At 42.0% G+C, this 16,568-nt stretch overlaps 1 protein-coding gene across 1 annotated transcript in view; it reads right to left on the minus strand.

Moving 5' to 3' along the window:
• FRK (fyn related Src family tyrosine kinase) overlaps window positions 1-16,568 on the minus strand; it is a 154,549-nt gene that overhangs the window by 102,944 nt on the left and 35,037 nt on the right. The gene's annotated exons all lie outside the window — the stretch shown is intronic.

A 16,568-nucleotide genomic window follows, 5' to 3' on the forward strand; every position in this document is an offset into this window, starting at 1 on the left:
GCCCATTGTGTCACTGATATAAGAATTTTGTAGCAATGGAAGGGTAGTACTCTATTTAATAATTCCATCATTAAATGTATAGTAATGTATATGAGAAACAATATCTTAGTTTACAGCTCTATGTAAATGTTTTATGTAATTATAAAACCTCATAATATACATTACAAAACTCATTAAACCTTTTTATTATCTTTACTTTTATATAACTGCAATAAACAGATACATTTTGCACCAGTAATTAAAACATATGGGTAAAACAGTTTACTTAAACAGTAAGAATACTACAGAGTTTTTATGGGTAATAAACTAGGTAATTTCTAGGTGCAATGTAAAACCAAACCCAGTATGAAATTAATATAAGTATAAAAAGTACCTTTCACTCCAGCACAGATCACAGTATGTAGACAAAAAGGCAAATTTGGATTCAGCGAGAAAAGTACTCAATACTTTTGAACTTTCAACAAAAGGTTACAGTCATGACAATTTCACTCTGTGTATACACCAATACATTTTGAAACATATCTAATAACATAAATGATATATATATATATATATATATATATTTTTTTTTTTTTTATATATATGGAATAAACACATAGAAGTGAGGAATTTGCCTGGGCAAAGGTGTGAAAAGAAGAGCTGTCCAAGAACCAAGGACAACTTGTAGCGAACTTCAAAAAGACCTGGAGTTAGCAGGTACTGTTGTCTCATAAAAAAAAATAGTGAGTAATGCACTTCGCTGCTATGGCCTGTATGCACACTCACTACGCAAGACTCCATTGCTGAATAAAATCATGTTAAAGCTGGTTTAAATTTTACTGGACAACGTTTAGAAAAGACAGTTAAACACTGGGAGAATATACGGGGACATTTATCATCGTTGCTTTGGTAAGCGAGTTCTGTAGGCATTTTTTTCTTGCTTTTGGTTTTGCTTATGTGTGACATATTTGTTATACTATCATGGTGGGTTGATAAATATGGCTTACATAAGCAAAAACCAATATATCACTTTTGAATACCATTTTTTTTTTCACACATAAGCAAAAACCAATAAATGACTTCAGAACACAAATTTGGAGCTTTGAAAAAAATGTGTGATATATATATATATATATATATATATATATATATATATATGTATATATATACAGAAAGAGATGCGAGGACAGCACACCAGAGTAATTCCACAGCAGGTGGGTGCAAGCCAAAATCAACAGTCCCAGTCGCAGACTGTATAGCCAATATCCAGAATAGGTATTAGGCAGCACACCAAGTAGTGTTCAAATCAAAGTGCGATTTAATATCCCATATCAAGATACAACGTTTCGGCAGTATCACACTGCCTTTCTCAAGCATAACATGGTAGGTATCAGAGTGACAATATATCAGGTGAACAATCAAGTGCTTTTCAATTACAATCATTACATGATTACAAAAAGATTATCAAAATTCATATACAACATAATAACAAAAATAAAAACCAGTCATATAAAGTGTTAAAGATAAAGTGCAAATATTCATTACAGTACAAATGGTGAAAAATCAGTGCATATATATATTATATTCCATTATAAAACCATAAATAGTTAATTGCAGTGCAGGTGTAATAATTAAAAACATGAGTGAGGGGGTGGGCTGTCATGACTCACCATAATTAAGTTTACATCATAAGTATGCGGTATGTGTCTTGGTTACTGCCCCTGTGAGGTGTTTTTTTGCGCCCCCGTAGATCCATGCGTCCGCTCCTCCCACAGCTCTCCGAACATTTCCGAAGCTAGAACTCGTAGAGATCTGCGTCCAGCCGAGCAAGGGGAGGGAGGAGGTTCACGCCCCCTCCCTCATCTCCCTGAGCTCGGCTGGACGCAGATCTCTACGGCACGCCCCCTCCCTGAGGACATAGATCTCCACGGGAGGTCCCCTCCCTCATCTCCCCTCCCTGAGGACGTAGAGCAGTGCTCCCAATGAGCTCTATGTGTAAAGGGGGACATACTGCACGGGCTAAAGGGGGACATTTAGCCTGTACAGTATGTCCCCCTTTACACATAGAGCTCATTGGGAGCACTGCTCTACGTCCTCAGCTCGGGGAGATGAGGGAGGGGACCTGCTGTGGAGATTTACGTCCTATGGGAGGGGAGATGAGGGAGGGGACCTGCCGTGGAGATTTACATCCTCAGGGAGGGGAGATGAGGGAGGGGACCTGCCGTGGAGATCTATGTCCTCAGGGAGGGGCCGTGCCGTAGAGATCTGCGTCCAGCCGAGCTCAGGGAGATGAGGGAGGGGGCGTGAACCTCCTCCCTCCCCTTGCTCTGCCCTCCCCGGGTTCTAGCTTCGGAAATGTTCGGAGAGCTGGGGGAGGAGCGGACGCAAGGATCTACGGGGCGCAAAAAACCACCTCACACCGCCATGGCAGCTTCCGGACGCTGAAATCACATGACCCCCGGGCTCACATGGCACCGATGTCAAGTGATCGACGTATCTCCGTCATTTAGTCATATGACGTGTGTGCGTCCTGGACCGGCGCATGCGCAGACACAGCGTGAGTCCCGGTACTGAATCTGGGACACCCTCGTGCGCAGTAGCAGCACAGGTCCCGAACCGACATCTTTATTAAGGGCGTGGGGATGTTACTAGAAATGTGTATATGTATATATACATAAATCAATACTGTGAAAGTAAAATGGGAAAAGAGTAGATATATAAGATGTAAGAAAAAACTATAGAAAAAATGTAGTGGGAAGTAAAAGTGAAATAGAATAGAAAATTAGATGTGTTCCAACTGTGCTCGTGAGAAAAAATAGTAAATAGTATTTAAATATGTGATGTATTTGTGTCCATGCGTGCGCCACAAAAATGTGGCGCACACATGTGCACATCCACAGATTTGCAAAGAATTATTGGAATGGGGAAAATATATCAAATGTGGACCACACAATATGGTGCATATATAAATGTGATATGCGATTACCTCATAGCGATAAGTAATTCCAAATAGAGCTACTGTGTGAGCCAGCACGTGTTCACGTACCGGGACACACATAGCTCAATGTAAAATCCCCAACAGGTGTCAGTAAGGACAAAAATTATGTTAATACAGTAGTGATTCAGATGTCATAAAACAAATATTGATATTGATACAGTAAAATATCAACATTGATACGGTCTGGTGAGTAATCACAGCCATTCTCAAAGAGTTAAAAGCGATCTAAAAGGCAAGAGAAACAAAAGTTACTGTTACAGATAGTATATATTTAACATTTTAAACAATAATAGCTGATATCCACTATCCGAGATGGCAGTCATGCGCTATAGATGGCTGGGGTAACAGAGAAATCAACATTAAGACCCAATGGTCGCAGGGAGCCTAGCTCATAAATCCAATAGAGTTCTCGCCTTTTAAGGCGATTTTCCCTGTCGCCACCTTTCTTAGTATTCTTAGTATTCTAAGTATTTCTGTCACCCAAGAACTAAGAAAGAATATAAACTAAAATGTTATCTAACATGTAAATCGAGTTATGTAATATATGTCTTGACTTGCCCTTGCAAATTACTTTATGTCGGAGAAACGACATTGGACTTCCGGACCCGCCTCAATCAACACCGGTATTCCATACGTAAAGGACGTGTGGATTTACCGGTGTCGAAGCATTTCATTGAGGTGGGTCATTCGGAATCGGATTTAAGATACACCTTAATTGATCATGTTCCCAATACTAAGAAAGGTGGCGACAGGGAAAATCGCCTGCGACCATTGGGTCTTAATGTTGATTTCTCTGTTACCCCAGCCATCTATAGCGCATGACTGCCATCTCGGATAGTGGATATCAGCTATTATTGTTTAAAATGTTAAATATATACTATCTGTAACAGTAACTTTTGTTTCTCTTGCCTTTTAGATCGCTTTTAACTCTTTGAGAATGGCTGTGATTACTCACCAGACCGTATCAATGTTGATATTTTACTGTATCAATATCAATATTTGTTTTATGACATCTGAATCACTACTGTATTAACATAATTTTTGTCCTTACTGACACCTGTTGGGGATTTTACATTGAGCTATGTGTGTCCCGGTACGTGAACACGTGCTGGCTCACACAGTAGCTCTATTTGGAATTACTTATCGCTATGAGGTAATCGCATATCACATTTATATATGCACCATATTGTGTGGTCCACATTTGATATATTTTCCCCATTCCAATAATTATTTGCAAATCTGTGGATGTGCACATGTGTGCGCCACATTTTTGTGGCGCACGCATGGACACAAATACATCACATATTTAAATACTATTTACTACTTTTTCTCACGAGCACAGTTGGAACACATCTAATTTTCTATTCTATTTCACTTTTACTTCCCACTACATTTTTTCTATAGTTTTTTTTTTACATCTTATATATCTACTCTTTTTCCATTTCACTTTCACTGTATTGATTTATGTATATATACATATACACATTTCTAGTAACATCTTTGCCAACCCCACGGCCTTAATAAAGATGTTGGTTATGGACATGTGCTGCTACTGCGCACGCGTGTGTCCCGGATTCAGTACCGGGACTCACGCTGTGTCTGCGCATGCGCCGGTCCAGGACGCACACACGTCATATGGCTAAATGACGGAGATACATCGATCACATGACACCGGTGCCATGTGAGCCCGGGGGTCATGTGATTTCGGCATCCAGAAGCTGCCATGGCGGCAGTAACCAAGACACATACCGAATACTTATGATGTAAACTTAATTATGGTGAGTCATGACAGCCCACCCCCTCACTAATGTTTTTAATTATTACACCTGTACTGCAATTAACTATTTATGGTTTTATAATGGAATATAATATATATATATATATATATATATATATATATATATATATGCACTGATTTTTCACCATTTGTACTGTAAGGAATATTTGCACTTTATCTTTAACACTTTATATGACTGGTTTTTATTTTTGTTATTATGTTGTATATGAATTTTGATAATCTTTTTGTAATCATGTAATGATTGTAATTAAAAAGCACTTGATTGTTCACCTGATATATTGTCACTCTGATACCCACCATGCTATGCTTGAGAAAGGCAGTGTGATACTGCCAAAACGTAGTATCTTGATATGGGATATTAAATCGCACTTTGATTTGAACACTACTTGGTGAGCTGCCTAATACCTATTCTGGATATATATATATATATATATATATATATATATATATATATATGTATATGTTTTTTTACCACTTTTTTCCCCTAAATGTACTGGCTAATTTTTTTCTTCTCATTTTCAGATCCGTGTATCTTGTGGATTACTTTAGATTCAGAGGAGTACAGTGATCAGCATTTTTTTGGTTTAATGTTAATAAAATGGTTGATGAGGACTTTTGGGAGAGTGTTTTTTTGGAATAATTTTTTTTTTAAATGTGTTTTTTTATTTTATTTACTTGACAGGCTTAGTAGTGGAAGCTGTATTATAGACAGAGTCCATTACTAAGCTGAGGCTTAGCGCTAACCCCCAATTATTACCCCGGTACCCACCACCACAGGGGGGCCGGGAGGAGCCGGTACCAACAGGCCTGGAATGTCAAATATGGCGCTCCTGGGAATAGGCGGTAACCGGCTGGCATTATTTAGGCTGGGGAGGGCCAGTAGCAATGGTCCTCGCCCACCCTGATAACATCAGGCTGTTGCTGCTTGGTTGGTATTTGGCTAAAAATAAAAATAGGGGGAATCTTATCTTTGTTTTGCATAAATAATTAATTATTTTAAAAAAACGCATAGGGTTCCCCGTATTTTTATTCTCAGCCAAATACCATCCAAGCAGCAACAGCCTAATGTTACCAGGGTGGGCAAGGACCATTGTTACTGGCTCTCCCCAGCCAAAATAATGCCAGCCTGTTACCGCCTAGGCCCAGGAGCGCCATATTTGACGCTCCGGGCTTGTTGGTACCGGCTCTTCCCAGAACCCCTGTGGCGGTGGGTACCAGGGTAATAATTGGGGGTTAGTGCTAGCTGTGTTGGGGACTAACACTAAGCCCAGGCTTAGTAATGGATTCCGTCTATTAGACAGCTTCCACTACTATGCCTGTCAAGTAAATAAAAAAAACACAACACGTTTCAAAAAAATTTATTCCAAAAAACACTCCCCCACAAGCCCTCGTTAACCATTTTATTAACATTAAACAGATTTTTTTTTAAACGCTGGTTATCGAAGCAATCCACCGAATCCGAAGTAGTCCACAGGATACACGGATCTGAAATGAGAAAAAAAAGTAAAATAGGTTAATACATTTATTATCACCCGTCCGCGCATGACTACAACTCCCAGCATGCCCTTACAGTAAGGACATGCTGGGAGTTGTAGTTGTGCGGCAGGGGGCAGGTGACAGGCTTGTCACCCGCCCCCCTACAACTCCCAGCATGCTTTTACAGTAAGGATATGCTGGGAGTTGTAGTCATGAGGATCGGGAGATTGTTACCCCCCCCCCCCCTACAACTCCCAGCATATCCTTACTGTAAGGGCATGCTGGGAGTTGTAGTTGTGCGGCCGGGGGCAGGTGACCAGCTTGTCACCTGTCCCCCCCCCCCTACAACTCTCCCAGCATGCCCTTACTGTAAGGGCATGCTGGGAGTTGTAGTCGTGCCAGCGAGGGAGGGAAGCGGGTGGTAATGCGCTCCACTCCTTGGCTGCAGTGATCAGAGAATCACTGTAATTTCATATTTCCTGCCGAGTCACGTGACATGGGACCAAGCGGGAAATTTTAAATTACACTAAACTCTGCGGCGCTGTAGTAAGGAGCCCGGGCTGACATAATACTGCAGCCGTCCGGGACTCCCGCAGCCGGGCAGGGAGATGTGCAGAAGCTGTCCCTACCATCTCTCGGCGTGTATCGCAGTGCTGAGGGTTGACAGGGACGGCACCTACACATCTCCCTGCCCGGCTGTGGGAGTCCCGGGCGGCTGCAGAGTTACGTCAGCCCGGGCGGCTGAAGTGAGGCTAGCCCGGGCTCCTTACCAAGGCGCCGCAGGATATATGAGAAGCCCGTGCGGAGCTTGTAATCCCTAATGTATTATCAAATTTCCCGTGGTTGGCTGCTCGGTCCTGGCCAATCACAGCGCCGAGGTATGTTAAAAGGAGCCCGGGCTGGAATCACTCTGCAGCCGCCCGGGTTCCTCCGATTCTATACCCGCTACCCTAATATAATGATGGGGATGGGGACACTGCTTTACTCAACCCCCACCCTCCCTTGTCTTCCACCCGCCCGCACCGCACATTGTCCACCCGCTACAATACTACAACTCCCAGCATGCCCTCACTGTATGGGCATGCTGGGAGTTGTAGTCTTGCAACAGGTAGCAGACAGATGGGAGATGTGTGGCGCAGGAGACAAGGGGGGATGTCATTATGTTAGGGTAGCAGGGTTATATTCAGACAGAACCCGGGCGGCTGCAGAGTGATGTACAGTTGTAATATATTTCCCACTGGAGCCGTGATGTCGGCTGCCAGCGGGAAATATAAAATTTGCTCTCAAATACCTTTTTGTACGCCAGCTCTGGGCTGGCTTACATTTACACGTTTTTTGAGGGCTTGCGACTTTTCTTGCGCAGTTGCGACTGTCGCAGTTAATAAATACAACACTATCCATAGTCCATTTAAAAATTTTTACTCCGTAGTTAAGTTTTGGAAAACTTGCTTTTCTCGCTTTCCAGTCAAAATGTCGCACGAAAAATCGCGTAGTCGCAGGTGCGACATTTGTGCGACATTTTTAGTTAAAAAAATTAACTAAATCGCTTGATAAATGTCTGTCATAGTGAGGTCAGATCAGAGCAAAATCTAAGTGTTTGGATGTCATAATATACACCACGTCTGAAGTAGAAATGGCACTGCCCATCACCCTAAAACACCATACCAACAGTTAAGTTTGGAGGTGGGAACACCATGGGGTGAGATGGCTTTTCACAAATGGTACTGGCAAACTTCACATAATGAAGGAAGGATGAATGGGTAAATCTACCGACACATTCTTGACAAAAAAATCTCCTGCCATCTACCAGGATGATGAAAATGAAACAAGGGTGGACATTTCACAATACAATGATCCCAAACACACAGCTAAGGAAACCCTCAAATGGTTTCAAAGAAAGAAAATAAAGAAGCAAGAATGGCTCTGCCAATCGCCTGACTTCACTTCCACTGGAAATCTAAGAAAGAACTGAAGATCATATTTCAAAGAAGAAGCCTACAGAACCTTTAAGATTTGAAGACTGTTTGTGTGGAAGAATGGGCCAGAATCCCACCAGAACAATGCATGCCACCAATTACTTTATACAGTAATCGTCTTGAAGCTGTCATAACCAACAAAGGCTTTTGTACAATGTATTCAAGAAATATCAGTAAGCTTGTTCAATATTTTTTTCCTGTGTTGTCTCACATTATTACACATAACTTAATTTCTTAGCTTATTTGCTTTGACTTCTTTGTATGTATGGATTACATCGGTTGTTACCAACATCTGATTTTACGTCACTAGCACCTTTGGAAATTTATTTAGTGAGGAAAATGGTGACATGCCCTATACTTATTTCACCAGCTTCCTTCTCAGATTTAAATTTGAAGTTGACCTAGGTCCAAAATAATAAGTCCAGTAGGTGTCACCTACTACATCAAAGAATAGACACCTCCTGTCTGCCCACGTGTAGGCTTTTTAACCTGTTCAATGAAAAAACGCTAAAAATAAAGAGCCTTGATAGGTATCAAGAAAATATTTACAAGCCATGGATATATTATGAACAAATATCATGCAAATGCTTTGATATTGTGACTTTGAGACGCCGGCTTGTGCAACCCCCATACATAGGATTACAGCTAGTACACTGAATGTTATAAATCACATTTGATGTATTACAAATAATAGATCAATTAATAGAAAATTAGTGGTGATTTTCAGATATACCACATATGGTTTGACCACATTTGAAAAATTCAGGATAATTTAACCAATAACAATGCATTATACCGTACTTTTGGGTCTAGAAGAGGCACTTGGAGATACAAGATTGCCCAAAGTGGGTGGTTAGAGACAATTCTACGAGATTCATGCATCCTAGGTAATTTTTTATATCCATATAAAACTGGTAAATACTTGTTTATGATAGAGCTGACGACTGTACTGTAACACCAATATTAGAGATATTACATCTGCACATTTTTTGTTGCTTCTATTCCAATAGGTCAGCTCTGGATTTATTGTCAATGATGCATCTAGCATTCAACCTCTGACAGCAATCCATTGTCTTACTGCACATTGTCTGAACAATTGTGTTTGATCTGAGTAAATTCCCCCACCATGATAGCTTGTTTTGTATGGCTTGGATGTATGCAAGTATTTCCATTTGGGTGATAATTTCTGGGTGATAACTACAGTGTAACTGTACCAGAACTGCATAATGATGGCAAATCTATAAATACAAAGATATACCCCTGCTTTGATTTTAGAAGAATTGTCCCACCTGCGGTCAGACAATGAAAGCATATAAACAGACAAAGGAAGTTGCACCTATTTAGAGAGTGAGAACACTGCATGGCTGTTTCCATAACTGCTATAGACTTTAGTAAAGAAGTAGTTACTTTCTGCATTGACTTATAAAACAGCAGTCAAGGGTACCTTTTTCTCATTACAAATACTGGCCACAGAAGTTGGACCCATCAGACAATTAGGGCAGATCCACAGACTATGGGGGTTGCACCTATTTGAAGAGTGGGAATCCCGCTCGGCCATTTCCATAACTGTCATAGACTTCGGTAGAGAAGTAGGCACCATCTGCATATACTTCATTGACTTGTACAACAGGAGTCAAGAAGTACCTAGTTCTACAGATATCAGACACCTACACCTATGAGACAATTAAGGAAACATTTCTTAAATTCCACTTGTCATCATTGCTATAGCTGTTCATTTTTGCTTACTTACTGAATATGATTGGCTTAATTGAAGGGGTGTGACAGCTGTGGGCGAGTGACCACAGCCATCACGCCCCTCCCATACACATGAATGGAGGGGGCATGGCGTGATATCATGACCAAGGTCACCTGAAGCCGGCGTTCTGAACCAAGGTGCTAGACTAGAGATCGCGAGGGATCCCAGCGGCCAGACCCCCCGCGATCAGACATCTTATCCCCTATCTGTAGAATTGGGGATAAGATGTTTAAGGGGGGGGGGGAATACACCTTTAACTTTCTACCACCAGTTGATTTGAAAATATTTGTTTTCCATTGGAGTACCCCTTTAATAAATGGTCTCATATCTTCATATCAACAGTAGTTTATACTTTCTTTGTTTTTACAAAGTGTTGCAATAAACTCCTTACAGTGTTATAGGTTTAAGTCAACCCTCTATACGTGTAGTATGTATATTAAATTTGCTTGTAGTCATCATCTTAATAGTGCTATGACTGATTTACACATTTTCACACTAGTTTATTGTTGGTAATACTGGAATTAGTTACATACACACATATTTCATTTTATATATATATATATATATATATATATATATATATATAAGCACTTTGGCCCCTTTTACCTTCCATCATTTAATGTGATGCTTTAAATGATAACCCTATTCTAAAGATCAACATTTCTGCAACTGTTGTACTCATTTTTAAAGAGTAGCTCCCACCATACTTTTTTTTTCTGTCCCTGCCCATTGCCCATCTATCCCTAACTCCCTCACTGCCTTTAATTTTATTTTAATTTTTTTTTACTATGGTAGAAATGCCTTTTTGTCTGCCTGGTAGTGTGCTCACTACCAGGCAGACTTCCCTAGCAGGCACAACGCCACTGATGCCTGCTGGGGCCGACACTTCCGCCCTTAGTTCACCTATACAGGGTGCCTCCAGCTGTTTCCCCACTACAACTCCCAACTTGCCCTGACATCTTTTGGCTGTCAGGGCATGCTGGGAGTTGTAGTGGTGAAACAACTGGAAGCATACTGTACAGGTGAAAACAATAAATGTTAATGGCCACCCCCTCCCTGTTCAAAGCAATACATTTCATGGCCGCAGTGCTACCCCCGCAACCCCACCACCACCGCTGAAAGTAATACATTTCATGGCCGTGGCGCTAAAGTCCCCTCACCCCAAACAGACATACCGAAGTCCAGTCCGTCCTGATGATGCAGCGGGAGGCAGGGCCGGCGTGTGAGGCCATGGAGCCAATGTGCTCTCAGTGCTCGCAGCGAGCGCAGGCTGAATGAATTTGGACCAATTGCCCGGCCGCCATCGGTCCGAATTCAGGCGTGACGTCACGCCAGGCTGCAGCCGGCCACTAGGAGGGAGACCCCTACTGGCCAGATTTCAAAATAAAAATAAAGTGTTTTAACTCCTTGGGGACGGAGCCCATTATAACCCTAAGGACGGGAGCATTTTTTGCAATTCTGACCACTGTCACTTTAAGCATTAATAACTCTGGGATGCTTTTACTTTTCATTCTGATTCCGAGATTGTTTTTTCGTGACATATTCTAATTTATGTTAGTGGTAAATTTTTGTCGATACTTGCATCATTTCTTGGTGAAAAATTCCAAAATTTGATGAAAAAATTGAAAATTTAGCATTTTTCTAACTTTGAAGCTCTCTGCTTGTAAGGAAAATAAACATTATAAATAAATAATATTTTGATTCACATATACAATATGTCTACTTTATGTTTGCATCATAAAGTTGACATGTTTTTACTTTTGGAAAACATCAGAGGGCTTAAAAGTTCAGAAGCAATTTTCCAATTTTTCACAAAATTTTCAAAATCGGAATTTTTTAGGGGCCAGTTCAGTTTTGAAGTGGATTTGAAAGGCCTTCATATTAGAAATACCCCATAAATTACCCCATTATAAAAACTGCACCCCTCAAAGTATTCAAAATGACATTCAGTAAGTTTGTTAACCCTTTAGGTGTTTCACAGAAATAGAAGCAAGGTGAAGGAGAAAATTCTAAATCTTAATTTTTTACACTCGTATGTTCTTGTAGACCCAGTTTTTGAAATTTTACAAGGGGTAAAAGGAGAAAAAGCCCCCCAAAATTTGTAACCCAATTTCTCTCGAGTATGGAAATACCTCATATGTGTATGTCAAGTGTTCGGCGGGCGCTGTAGAGGGCTCAGAAGGGAAGGAGCGACAATGGGATTTTGGAGAGTGAGTTTTGCGGAAATGGTTTTTGGGGGCATGTCGCATTTAGGAAGCCCCTATGGTGCCAGAACAGCAAAAAAAAAAAAAAAACACATGGCATACTATTTTGGAAACTACCCCCCTCAAGGCATGTAACAAGGGGTCCGGTGAGCCTTAACACACCACAGGTGTTTGACGACTTTTCGTTAAATTCGGATGTGTAAATGAAAAAAAAAATGTCACTAAAGTGCAGGTTTTTTCCCCAAATTTACCATTTCTACAAAGGGTAATGGGAGAAAAATCCCCCCAAAATTTGTAACGCAATTTCTCCCGAGTACGGAGATACCCCATATGTGGCCCTAAACTGTTGCCTTGAAATATGACAGGGGTCTGAAGTGAGAGAGCGCCATGCGCATTTGAGGCCTGAATAAGGAATTTGCAGTAGGGGTGGACCCGGTTACAAGGATGGGGCTTGTCTCCACCAAAACCCTACAGCAGTGTCTCCCACAGGGTGCCTCCAGCTGTTGCAAGACTCCCAGCCTGCCAGAACAGTCTATGGCTGTCCGGCAACACTGGGAGTTGTGGTTTTGCCACAGCTGGAGGCGCCGTTTAGGAAACACTGCCGTATGAGACGTTTTTCATTTTTATTGGGGGGGGGGGCGACGTGTAAGGGGGTGTATATGTAGTGTTTTACTTTTTATTATTTGTTAGTGTAGTGTAGTGTTTTTAGGGTACATTCACACAGGCAGGGGTTCACAGTAAGTTTCCTTGAAGGAAACCCACTGTAAACCTGCCTGTGTGAATGTACCCTGTACATTCACATGGGGGGGGGGGGGGAGGGGCACCCCAAACCTTCAGCTGTGGCAAAATGACAACTCCCAGAATGCACTGACAGACCGTACATGCTGGGAGTTGTAGTCTTGCAACAGCTGTAGGCACATTGGTGGGGAACCACTGAGTTAGAAAACAGACTCTAGCTCAGTGATTCCAACCCATGTGCCTCCAGCTGTTGCAAGACTACAACTCCCAGCATGTACGGTCTGTCAGTGCACTCTGGGAGTTGTAGTTTTGCAACAGCTGGAGGCACACGGGTTGGAATCACTGAGTTAGGAAACAGACTCAGGCTCAGTGTTTCCCAACCAGTGTGCCTAAAGCTGTTGCAAAACTACAATTCCCAGCCAAAGGCTGTCTGTGCATGCTGGGAGTTGTAGTTTTGCAACATCTGGAGGGTCACAGTTTGGAGACCACTGTGTAGTGGTCTCTAAACTGTGGTCCTCCAGATGTTGCAAAACTACAACTCCCAGCATGCACTGACTGTCTGGGCATGCTGGGAGTTGTAGTTTTGCAACATCTGAAGTGGCACAGTTTGGAGACCTCTATATGGTGGTCTCCAAACTGTAGCCCTCCAGATGTTGCAAAACTACAACTCCCAGCATGCCCGTACAGTCAGGGATGCTGGGCGAGTAGTTCTGCAATATCTGGCCCTTCAGATGTTGCAGAACTACAACTCCAAGCATGCCTGGACAGTCTGGGCATGCTAGGAGTTGTAGTTATGCAACAACTGGGGAAGAACAGTGGCCTCCAAACTGTAGCCCTCCAGATGTTGCAAAACTACAACTCCAAGCATGCCCAGACTGTCCAGGCATGCTGGGAGTTGTAGTTCTGCAACATCTGAAGGGCCAGATATTGCAGAACTACACGCCCAGCATCCCTGACTGTCTGGGCATGCTGGGAGTTGTAGTTTTGCAACATCTGGATGGCTACAGTTTGGAGACCACCATATAGAGGTCTCCAAACCGTGCCACTTCAGATGTTGCAAAACTACAACTCCCAGCATGCCCAGACAGTCAGTACATGCTGGGAGTTGTAGTTTTGCAACATCTGGAGGACCACAGTTTAGAGACCACTACACAGTGGCCTCCAAACTGTGACCCTCCAGATGTTGCAAAACTACAACTCCCAGCATGCCCAGACAGCCTTTGGCTGTGTGGGCATGCTGGGAGTTGTAGTTTTGCAGCTTTTAGTAGGCCACAGTGAAGATCACTTATCGCGATCTTCACTGCAGCCTTCTCAGCCACTTTCCGGCAGCCGCTCTTCCTCCTGCTGCCGCTGCTCCGGGATGCCGCCGCAGGTCCGGGTACGCCGGGCCATGTACCCCCCCTCGCCGCCCGTGTTCCCCCCGTGTTCCCCCCGCTCTGTACCGACTTCGATCGGTGCGCAGAGCGGGGGGAAATGAACTCTAACCCCCCTCCTGCCATTGGTGGTCAGCCTGACCGACCAATGGCAGGGATTAGGAGGGGGTGGCAACACTGCCACCTCGCTCCTATGCTTTAGGCTGGTCGGAGCTGTCTCTGACAACTCCGATCAGTCTTATTTTCCGGGAGATCGGGGCACCAGTGACCCGATTTGCCCGGATCGCGGCAAATCGCAGGTCTGAATTGGGGGGGTCTCAGGACCCCCCTAGGCATTGCCACGGGATGCCTGCTGATAGATATCAGCAGGCATCCCGGTCCGATCACCGCCCGGTGAGCGGCAGTGATCGGAAATGACGAGGGCGTATGGATACGCCCTCTGTCCTTAAGTGACGGGACGCGAGGGTGTATGCATACGCCCTTCAGTCCCAAGGAGTTAATAAAAATAATTTTTTTTTTAAGTATATTAGAAATATGTTGTAGTACATCAGTACTACAACATATAAAAAAAAAAGTTCATGACAGTGCCCATTTAAGTTATATTTCTGTGAAGTAATGTGAAATGAAGAGCAATAACAATTCAATACAATAGGCCAGAGGAGGTGGTCATGGTGAACTCAATAAACTAGATATATTTCTGGCGAGTAATAAGACTATGGGTTACTAAATTTATACTAAATACTAAGTTTATAGGGACAGAATGCAGATCCAGGGATTTCTTCTGATAAATATATATGGAGTCGGGAAGGAATTAATATGGAGACATTGGCATCAGCCTCATAAGGTTTTTTTTTTTTTGCCTTCCTCTGGATCAACACATTAGGGAAACAATAGGGTTATAGGATAAACTTGACGGACTTTTGTCCTTTTTCAACCTTATGAACTATGCAACCATGTAACTATAATAATTATCATGGTTCCCCATTGATATCCTCAAAAGTGCACATTTGGTCATAATGTTTAGCTGTGCTCCAACTACTAGTCATGTAGTATATACACAAATGTCTTGAAGTTTCTATGTATAAAGTTTTTGATTTAATGATAAAATGGGGTCTGTACTCTGTACCCTATAATTAAGGATATAAATAACTCTAAAATTCAGTTTGATCATGCATGTTCAAATAGTAATTCACATGGATATACCTGTGTACATGAAGGTGATCCTGATACTGTAAACCTGAGATAAGAATCTTTTGGCCCATGCATGCTTAAACTCCTTCACTATATTTGCAGCAACCACTTCTGCAGGAAGGCTATTCCATGTATCCACTACTCTCTCAGTAAAGTAATACTTCTTCATATTACTGCATAAACCTTTGTCCCTCAAATTTTAAACTATGTCCTCTTGTGGTAGTTTTTCTTCTTTTAAATATGCTCTCCTCCTTTACCGTGTTGATTCCCTTTATGTATTTAAAAGTCTCTATCATATCCCCTCTGTCTCTTCTTTCTTCCAATCTATACATGTTAAGGTCCTTTAACCTTTCCTGGTAAATTTTATCCTGCAATCCATTAACCAGTTTAGTAGCTCTTCTCTGAACTATCTCCAAAATACCTATATCCTTTAAGAGATACGGGCCGACATTTATCATTGTCTTTAGACTGTTTTTTGCGCCTTTTTGCGCCTTTTTAGGGTTTATTTGCGCCTTTTTGCGCCTTTTTGTTTACACATTTCTGCTGATTTTGAGTTGCAATCCACCTATTTGGAGTTGCGATCCACTGATTTTGGCAATACACATGATATAGAAGGGATTTATGAACTGCGCCTTTTGTAAAAAGGCACAAAAAAGGCACAAAGCCACTGAAAAGTCTCTAAAACTACACCATCCCAGACCTGGCGTAACTTTTTAGTGTATGTGAAGAGAGAAATTTTCGAAAATGTTTACCTGCACAAAATTTATCAAATGCTCTGTGAACATTTAATACATTTGGTGATCCTACACATCTTCAGCACACACAAAAAAGGTGTAAAAAAAAGCTTCACTTACACCTACAATCATAAATGTGGGCCACGGTCTCTAGTACTGTGCACAATACTATATAACAATAACTGAGGTTTTACCAGAGCTCTCTACCGCGGCATGAGCACTTCCATCTTTCTACTGCTAATACATCTCCCTATACACCAAAGCATTCTGCTAGCATTTCCTGCTGCTCTATTACATTGTCTTCCTACCTTTAAGTCTTCTGAAATAATGACCCCTAAATCCCTT

This window comes from Hyla sarda, chromosome 3 (genome assembly GCF_029499605.1).
Source record: "Hyla sarda isolate aHylSar1 chromosome 3, aHylSar1.hap1, whole genome shotgun sequence".
Lineage (NCBI taxonomy): Eukaryota > Metazoa > Chordata > Amphibia > Anura > Hylidae > Hyla > Hyla sarda.